Source organism: Chrysoperla carnea, chromosome 1 (assembly GCF_905475395.1).
Source record: "Chrysoperla carnea chromosome 1, inChrCarn1.1, whole genome shotgun sequence".
Lineage (NCBI taxonomy): Eukaryota > Metazoa > Arthropoda > Insecta > Neuroptera > Chrysopidae > Chrysoperla > Chrysoperla carnea.
The window spans coordinates 130,919,371-130,936,173 of record NC_058337.1 but is presented as its reverse complement, the minus strand read 5'-3'; positions in this window follow the sequence as shown (position 1 = coordinate 130,936,173).

The window sequence follows — 16,803 nt, the reverse complement described above, 5'->3', positions numbered from 1 at the left end:
TTGTTTTGATTATTATATTTGTTAAATCCCAGTTTTCGACCTCGAGAACGATCGAATCATGCCGAAAAATAAGAAAAACCTCGAAAATGTTTACGTTTTTTTTTCAGTTTTTAAAACAATTAAAGAAGATTAAATTTGCAACAATTTGAGATCAAGCCGGTTTTTATAGGATCGATAGTTTTGGAGATACAGCTTTTCAAAGTTTGTCTATTTTGTCAAGTTAAACGATTTTACGCTAAATTTCATCTTGTAAGCCGTTAGAGATATAACAAAAGTTTAAATACAAAAAATATTTCTGATAAAAAAATAAACAACTTTTGTTTGAAACATTTTTTCGTAACATTATTTTTCGGCATGATATATGGTCGTTTGCTGAGGTCGGAAATTTGGATTTAACAATGTCTTTATATTGCAAACAACATATCAAAAAAACTAAACTACCTGATTTGTTGCAAGGTTCACCCGCTTTTCACGCATAATTTGACTGAATCATAAATAAACTCAATTTGTCTTACTTTTCTGTGAACACATGGTAAAATATTTTTAAATCGTACTATTAATTTTAATAAAAAAAATTTCGAAATCTTACATTACAAAAGCGTAAAAACTATTTGCTATTATAATAGAATAAATTCTTTTTTTTTTTTGTAGTAAAATAGCAACAAATATTTTTACCATTATTTTTAAATATCAAAATATTTTTTTACTACAAAAGATGAAATACCATTAAATAGATATAATAATTGAATTTAAATGTTACCACAATAATAATTATACATACATGTATGTATGTACAAAAATTTAAATTTAACCTCGGCTGCACTTCCAAAAACCTTGCTGAAATCATTCATTTGTATACATTTTTATAGTGAAAAATTATATGTTTTGTGGATTTGAAAAACTATTATTATTATTAATTTTATTATGTAATGATATTTAATTTTGTTGATGATTCTAAAAAGTGATGTTTACACGCATCGAATAAAATTAATAAAATTATGACAAGCTATGTTAGATAGCCACACACAAATAACTGATATTTCCATATTAATATATACTATAAAATTTGCATTTAATTTGCACCATCGTGGGTAAACAGTGATGTTTTTACAAAAAAAATATTTCAAACAAAAGTTATATCTCTAAGGTTTTCAAGATGGGTCCAATGAACCCAAGACTCAATTGACCCATGGTGCTCATTTACGAACTGGAACTCACTATTTATGACTTAAGCACGCTATAAAAATTTCAGCTTGATATCTCTTTTCGTTTTTGAGTTATCATGTTAACGGTGGACAGAGAGACAACCGGAAATGGACTAATTAGGTGATTTTATGAACACCTATACCAAAATTTTGTTTGTAGCATCAATATTTCTAAGTTGATTGTTGCGTTACAAACTTGGGACTAATTTTAATATACTATGGTGGAATTATCATACTTGAGTTGATTTATCGAGGCCAACTTTTTGAATTTTAAAGTGTGTTTTCGAGCCGAAGAATAGTTCAATTTATTTGATTCAAATTTATATTTTTGCTAAATATAAGTTATTTTAAATCAGAATTAAAAGATCGAACTACTTAAATTAAACTGTGTGCTTTAAAAATGTACTTTGTTTTTTCAAATATTGGCTTCAATAAAACAATTCAAGTATAAATACCGTTAAGTTTGTGACAAATGGATATGTCGCAAGCTTTTACCTGCGCTTCCACCAAAATGAAGTCCGCTATAAAAACACATAGTCTTCATAGTCAAGTACACTCATAGGCACAGAATTTCGACCATAATAACAGAATTATCCAAAAAATTGTCGTACTATCTGATATCTGTGTCTCCGCGAAAAATAGCCCGATCTTGACCATGTTGAACTCAACCAAAAGTATGCAATTTCACCAAATATAAAAAAATTCTTCCAATTTTACCTGATCGAGCCTCCACTGTAAAACACATCAGTATAAAAAGAACCATTAAATTGAGTTCAGTCATTAGAATAGAAAATTGTTCATATTATAACTAGAACTAAAAAATATGTACAGGTCAAATTGCGAACCTCATTTCTTTGAAATGATTTATAATATATAAAGTATAAAAAAATGATTACGCGTAACTTCATAGGTAATCAATTATTATTAATCAAATCAATAATAATATTCAATTTATCAATAAATAGATTGATTATATTATGTATCATTCTTGTAGTATTTCATAGCGTATTATAGCTTTGCTTGCTGTTATTATGACGTATGGATAGATAAATGGATATGTGTGAATGCTCGCTATATGACCGGATATAAAATAGATGTTCTGTTATATTTTATATTATTTTTTAAAATTAAATATAAGAAAGGAATTATCATTTTATATTATATAGTTGTATAAATTGAAACATGTCGAAAAATAAATCATACAATCTAATCATATTTTATTGAAGATGTATGAGCGCCAGGGTAATTTTAGATAAAAGGCTCGATTTTGTTTTTATATGAAGTTGGACTAAGTTTAAATCAATTTTGAAAATTTTATTTTATTTAAATTAAAGTTAAAATCTTAATAAATTATTAAAACAAAAAAAAGCCGTTGTGCCCGACTACTTAAGGATGTGTGAGCATGGTCGTGAGGGCATAAATTAAAAAAATTATGTATTTTCAACTTTGATGGTCAATTATGTTATAACTTGGCAATATATATACCTAAGACGAAAAGTAGGAACAAAATTTTTTGATATCTGGAGTAATTTTCATAATATAGAAAATTGAAAGTTTTGTTTAATAATGTAGCTTTCGATATTTTGAAAGTCAAGGCAGATATGGAAAATTTTTATTCTTATTTTTCGTCTACATTCTTGAAGTGCAAAAGTGTAGTCCAAGCCTTTAGATACAAAATAACACTGAGAAAGGGTGTTGGTAAAACAGCTAGGCTTTTTAAATTCTGAGCCCGACAAATTTTAAATTGCACCTTTACTTTAAAATTTATGAATATGTGTTTTCTTTCTTAATCGGCTTTCCGACGATGTCAACTTTAGTTCTCATAGTATCGGACTACAAACCCGTTGTTTTGTCGGACAAAATTCCTCATTACTATCACTTATTGTCATTAGTATTCAAAACTCATTGGTATGTGTTTTTAAATTTTACTTCTTTACCGTACGGAACTTTTTTTTGGAATAACTCAATTCTCTATATCGAATAGTTTTTCAACGTCAGACAACTTACGTCATATATGGTGCATTGGACATTTAACAAAATTAGATACATTTACTGATAATTTTAACGCATTCATTAATAATAGCTATTGTTTGTACTATGTGTTAGATATGTGTTTGATTGTGTATCATTAATACAGGATGATTCAGAAATTCTGCATGGAATGATTAACGAAACCTAGAAACTTTACTTCAAATGTTGGAAGGTGTCTAAGCCTTGGATCAAGCGTAAAGAGGCGTTTGATTGCAATGTTCTTATTGTTTGTATTGCCTAAAAAAAAAAAAAAAAGACTAATCGCAGGAAGTTTAGTGTCAAAAGGTTTGAAAAAAGTGGAAAATTTAAAACAAAAGTCATTTTTCAAACCTTTCCATATTACTTATTGTCGTTTTTTTAAACGAATCTCTGTTGTCAATAACTTTCTTTCAGGAAATATAATACAACAAACAACGAGAACGCTCCTTTTTCCCATTAGGCACTCTGGGCCAGTTTCCAGGGAGCCAAGTTCCACAGGAACCTCGACCTACCCATAAGAGAATCATTCTTTTCAGACGTATGATCTTGGAGGCTAACTTACAGGTCCATTATGTAAAGTTAATAATAAATTTCATAAAAATAAAAGGTTTCAGCAATTTGCGACCGTTGCTCTGGCGTGAATCTATTCATTATGAAATCGCAAACCAAATTAAACACAAAGCAACTTGTCTGCTGTCAAATCGTTTATCAAACAAAAGAATGTTACTAACTCCAAGATGTAAACCTCTAAAAAAACGTTCTTAAGCTCATAAAATCCAAGACAATATGAGAATACTTTTCGCTGCAAACTTGTTGCATTTGTTATTTTTTCACATTTTATATATAGTAGCTTTATCGGCAAGGATTCGCGAATTTTTCATAACTTTTCAGTTAACTATAAAAGTTCAGTTAACTACTAGCCATTCCTGTATATAGACCATGGAATTCTACTATTTTAATATATAAAAAAAAACTAGCACGGAACCATTGGATAAATAGTAATTACTGATTAATACAATAATACAAAAAAATAATAAAAAATTAATAATAATAAATATTATATTTTTATATAATGATGTCATCCGTTATTTACGTTTTCCAATAAATGAATAAAAAACAAATTATTTTTCAATATTTATTAGACATGAACAAATTAACTATTTTATAATAGTTTTAACTTAAAAAAAATTTGTATTGTTTCATTAATTCAGAAGTGGGATTCCAATTATGTTTTTTAGTAAGTATATAAACCAACGAAGAAATATATTAGTTATTGGGAAAACAGTAAAATTATAAATAACACTTGTAAAAACATGCCAAATAAATGATTTTTTTTTTAGAAATAATTATAGTCTAAGATCCCGCTGCAGATTGGTGTGCTCATCGACTTTTTGTTTAAAACCAAATTTTTATGTTTATTTATAGTAAAGAGAATATATATTTACTAGGGTGCCTATCAAAATTTGGCCGCCATTATTTTTAATTAAATTATTTTTAATTGATTTTTGGTAAAAAATTTCCCTTATTTATTTTTTAAATAAAATAACGTCTACATCACGGTAATTAATATGAAGATTCTAAAAAATCACGGTTGCCGTTGCGCACCTGGCCGCACCTCTTTGCAGCCAGGTGTAAACAGGTATGATTTCGATAAATTTATACCCTTATAACCTATTTTTATTAATTATATGTCAAATTGAAGCTAATTTTTTTCTATTAATTATCATATAAAGTTGCTTAATTAAATCTGGCCGCAAATAAGGGTTGCTGGCTGTTAAAGATAATAAATATTTAAGGTAGAGTGAAAGAGAGTTAGCGCGTAACATCATTTGTCAGACGAGGACAGCGATTGCCGGCTGTGCGACGCTTTTAAGCCATTGGGCATGCGTCGAACGTTAGTGTTCTCAACCACCGGGGAGTAATAGAGACGACTTATAATAAATACTCCAAAAAATATGTAATTTTTTTCAAAATGACAAATTTAAAAATTGCAACAAAAAATTAATATTGATTTGATATATCGACGGTCTAGTTAGCAATTTGTCTAACTCCTTATTTTTTAGAGGGTGATTTTTTTAACATTTTGATGAAGCAATAATCCAATTACAAATTATTTGAATGATTCAAACTTAAATATTATATCTCTATTAGATATAAATGGTTTTTTAAAATGATAATAAATTTTGAAGTAATTGTTTTTTTCGTACAAATAAAAGATTCTCTAAAAAGGAGTTAGATAATTTGCTAATTAGAACGTCGATATTTAATATTAATTTAAAAAATAAAAAAATAAAACCAAGGTGACTTAAGTAAAAGAAAATTTTATTGCGAAAGTATTATTCAAAAATTTTATTAGATTTTATTCAAGTATTAAAAGCGTCACACAGCCGGCAATCGCTGTCCTCGTCTGACAAATGATGTTACGCGCTAACTCTCTTTCACTCTACCTTAAATATTTATTATCTTTAACAGCCAGCAACCCTTATTTGCGGCCAGATTTAATTAAGCAACTTTATATGATAATTAATAGAAAAAAATTAGCTTCAATTTGACATATAATTAATAAAAATAGGTTATAAGGGTATAAATTTATCGAAATCATACCTGTTTACACCTGGCTGCAAAGAGGTGCGGCCAGGTGCGCAACGGCAACCGTGATTTTTTAGAATCTTCATATTAATTACCGTGATGTAGACGTTATTTTATTTAAAAAATAAATAAGGGAAATTTTTTACCAAAAATCAATTAAAAATAATTTAATTAAAAATAATGGCGGCCAAATTTTGATAGGCACCCTAGTAAATATATATTCTCTTTACTATAAATAAACATAAAAATTTGGTTTTAAACAAAAAGTCGATGAGCACACCAATCTGCAGCGGGATCTCGTACTATTATGTTTCTAGGTTGGGAAATGTGAACTGAAAATGATATGTTTTTGTGGTATGGGTTGTTCTACAAACTAAGAACATAACTGGAACTGACTTTGGTTCGATATTTTTGATACATTTCAGTTGTGAAATTCAATCTAAGTATTATAAAGAATACAACGCCTTTTAATTTATGATGGAACCGCCAAAATATTTAAAAATTTTAGATTTATTGCTATTTTTAAGACTATATGTATAATAATAATAATGGGGTTTAACCTCCGTTTCTCTGACGTATACGCCTATAACAGAGACCACCCACATCATTATTTGTTAATCTTTATTTATATAATTACAAACATATTTACAATTACATTTTGATGTGGGTGGAGAATGTGATCAATTCTGCACTCCCATTAATTATAAATTGTTCACACTGCCGCTGCCTGGATTCGAACCCGCAACCTAAGTCTAAATGGACAAACAGACCAAGACAAACGCCTTAGACCGCTCGGACATTTAGACCATTTTAAGAATATAAGGAGTAGAAAACTATGAGTATTTGTCTGCATGGACTTCAGAATTGATTCAAGGAAGAATTAAACTATTCTATGTGTTAATTCACGACTCCAAAATACCATATATGGCAATGTAATGAGGGTTGGAGAGGGTATAATACTCTTTTCAACCGTCATTACAGTCCTATCTGTGGAATCTTGGAGTCGCGAATACAGATTCAAAACTCTCTGTGTAATAATTTCATCCTAATCCATTCAACCGATTCAGAATAGCACACAAAGTCAATTTTTTGAAATTCCGATGGACACAAAATTGTAGATAGCAAAGGGTTGCTTTACGAAAAACGTAATCTTTTCGTTACTATAAGTATAATTGATAAAAATAAAAATTTTAGCCAATTGAAATATATTTAAATAGGAGTCTGCAGAGACGGATTTAAGGAAAAAAAAGGACTTCCTTGTGCGGCTCTTACACTTGGGGGCAACTATCTTTAAGGTCCAGTGTGGAAACTGTTCCTATTTCACCCGATAAATCCCCCTAAATTAAATCTGCCATCAGGGATCTATAGTTTTAGTTTCACCATCGAGTTAATACTTTCCTAAGGATTTGATCAATGATTTCTTTAAAATAGTAATTTTTTCATCTTTTGCGAATTTTACATTTTATGATCAGATAAAAAAACATAAGGCCATTGTAGCCAGTGCAGTGTTACGTATCAAGAATAATAATAATTTGTTTAAATTTATAATAATGTATGAATATGTTGATGAAGGAACTGAACCTTAAAATTACAATACAAGACTGCAAAAAATAATTGTATTTATTTAATATATTGTAAAATTTATATGAATAAATATTAAGTTTTTTGCTGTCCTTTTAATCAGATCTTAATCTGGGTACCGTTAATTTTATCGGACATTCAACCTTTTTTTTACAATATTGTGATAATAAACCTAGAATTAGCTACTCCGAAAATACTGTACCGATTTCTATTGATTTAAATATAAAATCGCAGAAGAGAAACATTATCATAGAACATGTAATTAAATAACAAAAAAGGGAATTTCTTCTAAGAACTAGAGCTCTAAGTGATATAAAATAGATTATTTTGGGTGTCCCGTGGCACGATGGTCATAGCTTAAGGGTATAGTACCTGAAAAACCAAGCTTTACTCGGTATTTTTTGAGTTAAAAAGACAGAGAGAAATATCTCCACACAAACAATAATTTGAATATCTCGGTAAAGTACTTTATTTCGTCGCTAATAGATGTCAGGAAGATTCATATTTTGCAGTCAATGTTTCACTTTTTCCTGAAAACACGAATAAAACGATCCTTTTTCTGAAAATGAAACATAGCTAGATCCATTTTTCGCCGGACAAACTTACATACATGTTTAATGATTTATTTTTACCTACATTTCCGACTAAAATTTCTGATAACTTCGTTTAATTTACTCACAGGTGGCGATACTGTAGTTTGCAGTATACCTTGAATTGTTTGCCAGTTTTTTGTTATAGCAACATTAACGGAAGCCGGGCGAATATTTACCTAAAAAAAAAATAAAATCGTCTTCAGCAAATTCTTGGAAAAGAGTTAAGCCAGTCATATTACTTACTATTTCAGAGTTTTTCAATGTCCTTTGGAAGAAGTAGGTGAATCCACGGTAGGGGGCACAGTATTATTATTAAATAATAATTATTCAACTACAATAAAATACCGATTATGATAAATAAAAGTTTCGCATCGTTGATAAATAATTATTATTATTCCTCTTTACTGCTATATACTTTACTTAAGTACAAGAATAAGTAGAAACAGATATAATAAAAATTTAAATGAAGTCCATATTGTTTCGCGTCCATGGTCACCACGGTCATTTTCTTATACGTATTTCTTGTACTTTATATTTGTGAATATATTTAATAATATTATTATATTTAACTTATTAAATAATATTTATTCTCTTGTGAACGGTATTCGTTTGCTAATGTTTATTTCCTAATTTAATTCTAGTAATCTTTTGTTGATGAATAATTTATTTATGTATATACTTACGTAGAATAGATAGATTATTAGAGCATAATCAAAAAGTACAAATCTTGCGTAAACGCCGCACAACTTCTATATACAAAATCTATCAAAATGCAATACAAACCTCAAAAGCTCGATGCTTTAAAATTGTTGAGATATATATTCTGTTTCCTACTGGAGTTCAATCAATGGTATTTCAAGCCAACATAAGCCTCTAAAAAATGAAGAACAAGGTACTTTTTTTAATAATATTCGAAGGATGAACTGATAAGGAAGCGCCGTGACTCCTTGTAGCGTACCGTGGAATATCAAAATTCTGGCCAAAATATATTGAAGGAATTTTTATGCTCCAAATTATTTCAAAAGTACCTTTTGTTTGGCAATAATTAAAAAAAAAATTAAAAAATTTGTCATTTTTATCTACGTTATATTCGTCTTCAAACCTTAATCTGCCCTTATCATAGTCTTAAAAGAAAACTATATCCCCTTCCCCTCTTGACCGAGCCACGTTGGATATGAATACCCCCTAAGCTAGGCTATAAAAATAAGTTATTGCCTTCATTTTTCTAAGTTGTTGAAAAGTTAAGTTATTTCAAAAAAAGCTTCGGGTAGAATAAAAACGAGTACCCTATTATTTATGAATATCGTGGTAATGGAGTCCGAAGCTTCTCAGAAAGAGCGACTATAGGATTGATTCACAGCAAAAAACATGACATAATCATTTTGGAAAAATGGTTTCAGTTGGCCACTATTTTTGATTGTCTCTATACAGACGTAACGTTAATTATAATACTAAATGTTTTATTTTTTATTTTAAGAATAAAATTAATTATTTTACATAATTTAAGTCATTTCTCTATTTCCGATATATTTTTAACAAATAATTTATATTGATTTGCGTAAATTTGTAATTTTATAATTACTTAATTCAATTCTGCAGTAATTAGTTTCATTCAGTTAGTTTAAATATTTATTCCAAATTTACTGCCTGTGTGAAGAAGATCTAAGATCAAAAGATCAAGCTCAATTTGGAAAATAATCATTCCTTCAGGTCAAAATATTAGTTTGCTTCGAATAAAATTAAATATTTGATGTATTTTTGAAGTTTTACAGGATATTTAAAGTTGAAATTTTAATATTGTGTATTTGTGAATTACTTTTGCAAATTTATAATATTCCGACTGAACTGTTATATTAAATAGCTTTAACTTATTTATTTCAAGAATGAGGAAATTTTAAAGAGATATATAGAAGAAAAAAAAAATGTTGAAAGACTTTGCAGCAACACTTCAAGAATTCCGGAAATTAAGAACATATTTATTATATGTTCATTTCAATTATATGTCGCTCATTATATTATTATATTTTATGCATATTTTATCTAGGTACACTACAAATAAAAAAAATCGATTAACTTTAAATCGTTCTTTAATCATAACTAAAGGGGATGCCAATTGGTTTCTTTTTTGAGAGTGATATTCTTGGTGTAAAACGTATTCATGAAATTTTTTTCGCATTTCTACGTAAAAGAAATGACAAAAAGGGAAATTTAAATTAAAATCGGCCAAGAAATGACAATGATATAAACGTTTTAAAATACTTATTAAACGAATATTAAACAGAAAGATCGAACTCAGTATTCGACGCCTTATACTATGTTTGCTATAAGATATCCATGCTTAATTTTTGTTTTGCTAGAAAGAGGTATAAACAAGTCTAAAAGAGGTATAAACATTCATTATCACTTTTTGCGGACTGACAATAAAGAATAATTATTAGATCGTTACATTTTGAAGTAATCATTTAAGTTTTCAAGAATTTATGATTATCTATTATCGAAATAGAAATCTATTTTTAAGGATTTCTAACAATTTATTGAGTCTCAAACTCATTTCGAGTTGAGGAGTTGCTTTAATTATGTGTTAACTATAATCAATGTATACTTTCATTTTATTCCACAGCGTTTCTATATTATAGGATAGAATTGTACTAACAACCAGATATTCCATTCATATATTGAGAAATAATTAATATAGTATTTAAATTTATAATATATTACTGTAGAGAAAGGGAAATTATATGTATAAACTGATAAAATTATACTGTTATAATATCTTTACAGCATTATCAATCTATCTTGTATAGTACCAACGCAGGTATAAGACTTCTAATTATGAAAATAGCTGACAATTTTTTGTACTCGTTGAGTCGATTTTGAATGTTTTCAACCTAATCCGCTTGGTAAGTTTTCCACGGTCCACATTTTCCCTTAAAAAGCTATAAAAACCAATAAAAATACATATTACGAGAAACTGATTGCACACTTAAGTTTTAAGCCATAAAAATTCATTTTTCATATAAAAAAACATGAACAAACGCTGCAGAAATCAATCAATATCTCGAATAAACCTTTACTCAAAATAAAGTTTATTTCCCAGGATTTTATTCAATTATTGATGATTTCAGACTGATCCGATCAGTCAGCTTTTTGCCATCCGCATTTTATTGCACTTTTAATCGATTTTTATTAAAAAATCCATCAAAAATCGATGCTACAGGTGAAAACACAGATAGAAACATAATATCTATTTCGATTTCATCTTTTTAAAATCTACAAGACAACTTGCCAGCGCCTAAACTAATAATCAGGATGTTAAAAAGATGTTTTAACAACACCCAAGACCAGAATTATAAATTTATTTTTAATTTCTAAAATCTTGACTACTTAATTTAATTTTAATAATATAATATATTTCATTTTTCATTCATATATATTTTTATTATTTTTATTTTCATCCTGTCATGTCGATAAAATTCATCACAACAAAACAGCATTCGCTCCTAACTGGTTTTAAAAGATTATTATAAATAAAAAAGTATTAAATATTATTATTTATTTTTTTAAATAAAGTTATTTTTAAGAGCATGGCTATTATGTATTGTGGCTATATAATTAACTTATTAACCTTTTGAAGTCTTGGGTTCAAAATTATTAGTATTTTTTTTTATTTTTTTTATAGAGAGAGAACGTGAAATCTATCAAATTTATTTATAGATTTTTAAATAACAGACATTTATTTTTATATGTTTATTGTATATTAAAAGGGATTATTAACCGACTTCAAACAAAAAAGGAGGAGGTTATCAATTCGACTGTAATTTTTTTTTTTTTTGTTATCTCAGAACTTTTGACTGGGTGAACCGAACCGATTTTGATGATTATTTATCTGTTTGAAAGCTGGTGCTTCCCGTGTGGGCTCATTTCATTTTGGTCCAGTTCTAACAACGACATCCATGAGTAAACCATAATAGTCTTAAATTTGCATTAAGTATGCACGACAAGAGGACGAATAACTCAATATCACGCCAACCGATTTCGATTATTCTTTTTTTAGTGACAAATTAGTTAGTGTATTTCAGCTTCACTAAAAATCACTAAATAAAAAAAAACTTTTAACAAAAAGAAAACCGACTTCAAAAGAAAAACTTTTCCAAAACAAATTAATATGCACTATAAAGTAAAAAAATAACGATATTATAATGTAGTTAAAAATATTGTTATTTTTGGAGACGGTGTCAGCCAAGATAATGTACCAAACTGTTTTGTCAGAGTTGTTTCCTTGGTTGACACCGACTCCAAATATAACAAAAATTTTAACTACATTATATTATCATTATTTTTTACTTTTTAGTGCATATTAATTTTGGAAAAGTTTTTCTTTTGAAGTCGGTTTTCTTTTTGTTAAAAGTTTCTTTTATTAATTAATTAAATATCAATTTTTTAATTATTAAGCTGTTATTTTAGATTGTTAGGATAAAAAGTGAAAATACATGAAAGTTTTCTAATATGTAAGTTTGATAAACTTGAGTCATTTATTTAATTAAATTTTATGTATCAAATTTGGCAAGGTTTGGTTAGGTTAGTTACATTGGTTGCCCACGAAGGACACACTTAGGCTATAGAGCTCATTGTGATACCATATATATTCTTTACCACCTTTCCGCTGTTAATTTCATTTATCAGCTTCTTAATTATTTTGAGAGGTTGAGTGCACCTCCTTCATGCATATACCATGCACTACACCAACTGAGCTAATAGGGAGACCAAATTTGGCAAACTCGTCCAAAATTTATCACACTCAAATTTATTTCAAATTTGTACCAAGTATGACTTTTACTAAATTTCATGGTAAATTTTTTGAAAATTTTTTTAACTTTTATTTAACTTGCAATGTTTGTATGCTTGATCATCCGGTTGATTTGCTGAAATTTTGCACACACGTTTAATTTGGACAATAATGCATTGTTCGCTAAGTGTCGAAATTTGTGTCATTTTTAATCCAATATGTCCCAACGTAGCGGACTATATATAATTTTTATACATTCCCATCGGTATCAAATGAAAGGGTTTCTTTATGTTTTAAAATTTAACGCCTTAAGCTTTGTGATCATAGAAATGATTATTTTCTACTTATTAGTACAATAAAAGCTTGTCTTTATTTACCTAATTCAAATCTCATAATATGAAGCTACAAAGAGAAAATTGATGTAAAATTACAATTTAGAGATTTTAAAAATTCCCCAATTTATAAATTTTTAAGAAAACGTCCTCATTTAGGTAAAAATTCAACATTGATATCACTAGAGCGTTGCGAAACTCCCATTGATTCATTGAAAAATACATACCTACAATACACAGTTGGTTCTTCTTTGCAAAAATTTACCAAAACTGTATTTTTTACTGTATCTATTTAAAAAAAAAATCTTGCTAAATAACTTAAACTTATTTTAATTTATGCATAAAACAAATGACCATAAGCAATCTAGGCGGAATAAATTTTGTAGATAAAATTAATTTTACTAGGAAGTTATTAAGTTAAACATATTATAAATTAAGTTTCTTAATTAATTTAATTAGCTTTAAGTATATTCAGTTTAAAAATATCATAATATTTGTTTTTCTTAATCGAATTGTAAAGGAAACGAAATTGGGGTCATTAGGTAGTGCGAAATTTTGATTTCCTCTTATCTAGATAATATAATAGATATTTAAATTATGCTACAAGCAATTTATAGTAAATTTTTTTTGTGAATGAATTAAGAAATAGTATTTTTTTTTGGATCTTGTCAATTAATTTTTAATTGCCGTTGTTTTTATAGATTTGTATAAATTAATAAAAATTTGTCAACAGATAAAGAACTGTAAAAGAAAGATATAAAAAGGTTAAATTTAAAGAAACTAAAATGATCAAGAATTTGAAGATAAAAATGCCCTCTTATTTTGCTAGACGTGTCCATGAAAATAATTGAGAAATTGAGAGGTTGAAAATTGTTATGTTAGTTTATATTGGCTGTTCACGAAGGAAACACTTAGGCTATAGAGCTAGCCCATTGTGATACCATATGTGTTTTACCACCTTTCCGCTGATAATTTCATTTATCAGCCTCTCAAATTCAGAGGCTGAGTGCACCTCCTTCATGCATATACCATGCACTACAACTATTAATTCAATTAATTTTTGTGCGACGGCGGGAATCGAATCCGCTACCCTAAGCACACCGTGGACGGAATTGGTTTCGCCTTAACCAACTGAGCTAATAGGGCGACAGGTTGAAAATGATTAAAATTAATTTTTTTTTAAATAAATGGTTCTTGGTTTGAGTTCAAAATACATGCTTAAACAAACATTGACCTAAGTCTGTTTAGATTTTGTTTTCAATTAATTTTAAATTTCATTTTTTATTTTGGGCTAGATTTCAACGCAGACAAGTGAATTCTAATACAGGTACCAAAAAAATAAATAAATGTAGCGAATCTAATAGATTTCCACATGAACCATTTTACGAAAAGAGTATGTGGTACCTTTAAAAACAATTTATATGATAAGATACGATAATTGATAAAAAAACAATAAAACATTATTCTTAGCAACATACAGTAGAATTTCTTTATAGAGACGTCAGAAAAGCCACAATTAGAAGAAAGCTGTTGTGAAGTTTAAATATCAGAAGTGATTTCAATATGGACAAAATTATGAATTAAATTTTTCAATTAAATAAGAAAACATACTTTATCAAAATTGGATAAAATTTGGGGACAAAAAATCGATTTAATGAAAATTTTACCAAAAAAAATTGGAAATTTAAAAAGTAAAAAGCATTTAAAAAAGAAAATTAATTAAAATTTGCGTTTGCTAAAGTAAAATCAATTTAAGGAAAATTTGATTTGGAAATCAAAACTAGGAAAAATTTTGAAAAATATGATCCAAACAAAATCGAATTACATTTTTGGGTTTATAAAAATTCGATAAATTTTGCGTGAAGTACATTAAACTCAATTTTTGGGTTTTTATGACGTCATCAGGTACAAAAAAACAATATTTTGAATATTTTTAGCATTATTTGATAAAAAATATGATCAAAATTAAATCAGATTACATATACATATACATGATTTATCAAAAATGGGTTATGGGGTATCAAAAGTTTTGTGTGTGCTAGAGAAAATCAAATTTTCTTTCATTTCGATGACGTCATCGAGTACAAAAAATGATTTTTGAGTGTTTTAGAAAAAGTTGATTCTAAACAAATTTAACAAATTTCAATGCATTTTCATAATCATTTTTCGAAAATATGTGCGAAATTGGTTAAATTTTCCCGATAATTCAGAATGCACATTAACTTCCCAGTATAAGAACTTATTGTAATGGGTTCGATTTTCGAAATCGAAATTTTCAACATATCTTTACATTTCATGGTCACTACAAGGCATTAACACCAATTTTGAGAAAAGGTATGTGAGTGTGTGAATCCTAATCGCGCGAACGGAAAATTGTATCGAATTCGTTGAGGATTCGTTCGAAACGTATTAACATTTAATTTCGTAACATTTAGTCGAATCGTTTGAGTCGGTCGAGATTTTTTATTTTAATAACTCTTTATTATACAAGGACCGACCCCTCAGCTTGTTTTCTTCCTTGGTACTGTATTCTTGGTATCTTGAGAGTCATATATCAGTCATATATGTGTCACAATAAATGATTTTCACTATATTTATTTCAATTACATTTAATAATTTCTTCTTTAAAACTATATCTTGATAAAAAATGCTGATTATAATATTTATCATTTTGTAGTATATAAAGCTAAAACTATATATGTACATATGATTATATAAAATTGTTACAATTGAAATGGTTATTAATTTCCATGAAATTGTTTTGTTGATTCGAATGAGAGCGTGGAAAAATATATAATCACCACGTATTGATATGACATTTCTTCTACCATAACTTTAATTTTACTCTATACCTGGATGCTTACTGCTTAGACATACATATACTTATACCTTTAAAAAGATACTACATTTTATAATTGCATTTAATTTTAGAAAAAAAAATTATCATTTTTATCATGAAAATGCATTTTTGTAAATATTAGGATTCTGTACCAAAATAAATTCGAATCAAATAGTCAGCAAATCTTAATTTCTTTACTTTGAGATAATTGATTGTAACTTGGTTTATTTCTATCGATTTGAAAAAGAGAGTGGATGGTTGGAGCGGAAGTTTTGCTCCAAAGTATAAAAGAGAGAGGTTTAAATGTGTCACATGATTAAAATGAAGTCACATGAGATTAATAAACTCTTATAAATATAAGACTCATAATATATATTGTTTATAAAACTAATAAACAAAAATTGCATGCTCACACAGAAGTAATTTTAGAGAATTATATATAACTAGATAGACAGACTCTTCAAATTTAAAGCACTGCTCTTTTTAAATTAGGATTTTAAAGTGAACAATTTGTCGAAAGCTTCACAGCCGATATTATCAAATCAAAACCGCTGATTGAATCGCCCAATGAAAATGTTTTCGTGTTCTTTAGGTTCAATTTTCATCAAATTTTTCTAATAGAGAACCGTAAAAATTGGTCTAAATTGATCTAAACCTGAGTAATTACTGTCAAGTGTTATTGTAATGTTTTCCATATTTATTTTTAACTCTGTAAAGAATGTTTGTAATGTGTTATATGAATAAATTTAGCTACTGACGATGCTTGCGTTGCAATCTAAATATCGAAATTTAGTGAAATGTATGACTTTATAATTATATTTTTAAAATTAAATTTATTAATATACAATTTTATTTCGAGTATCGTGGT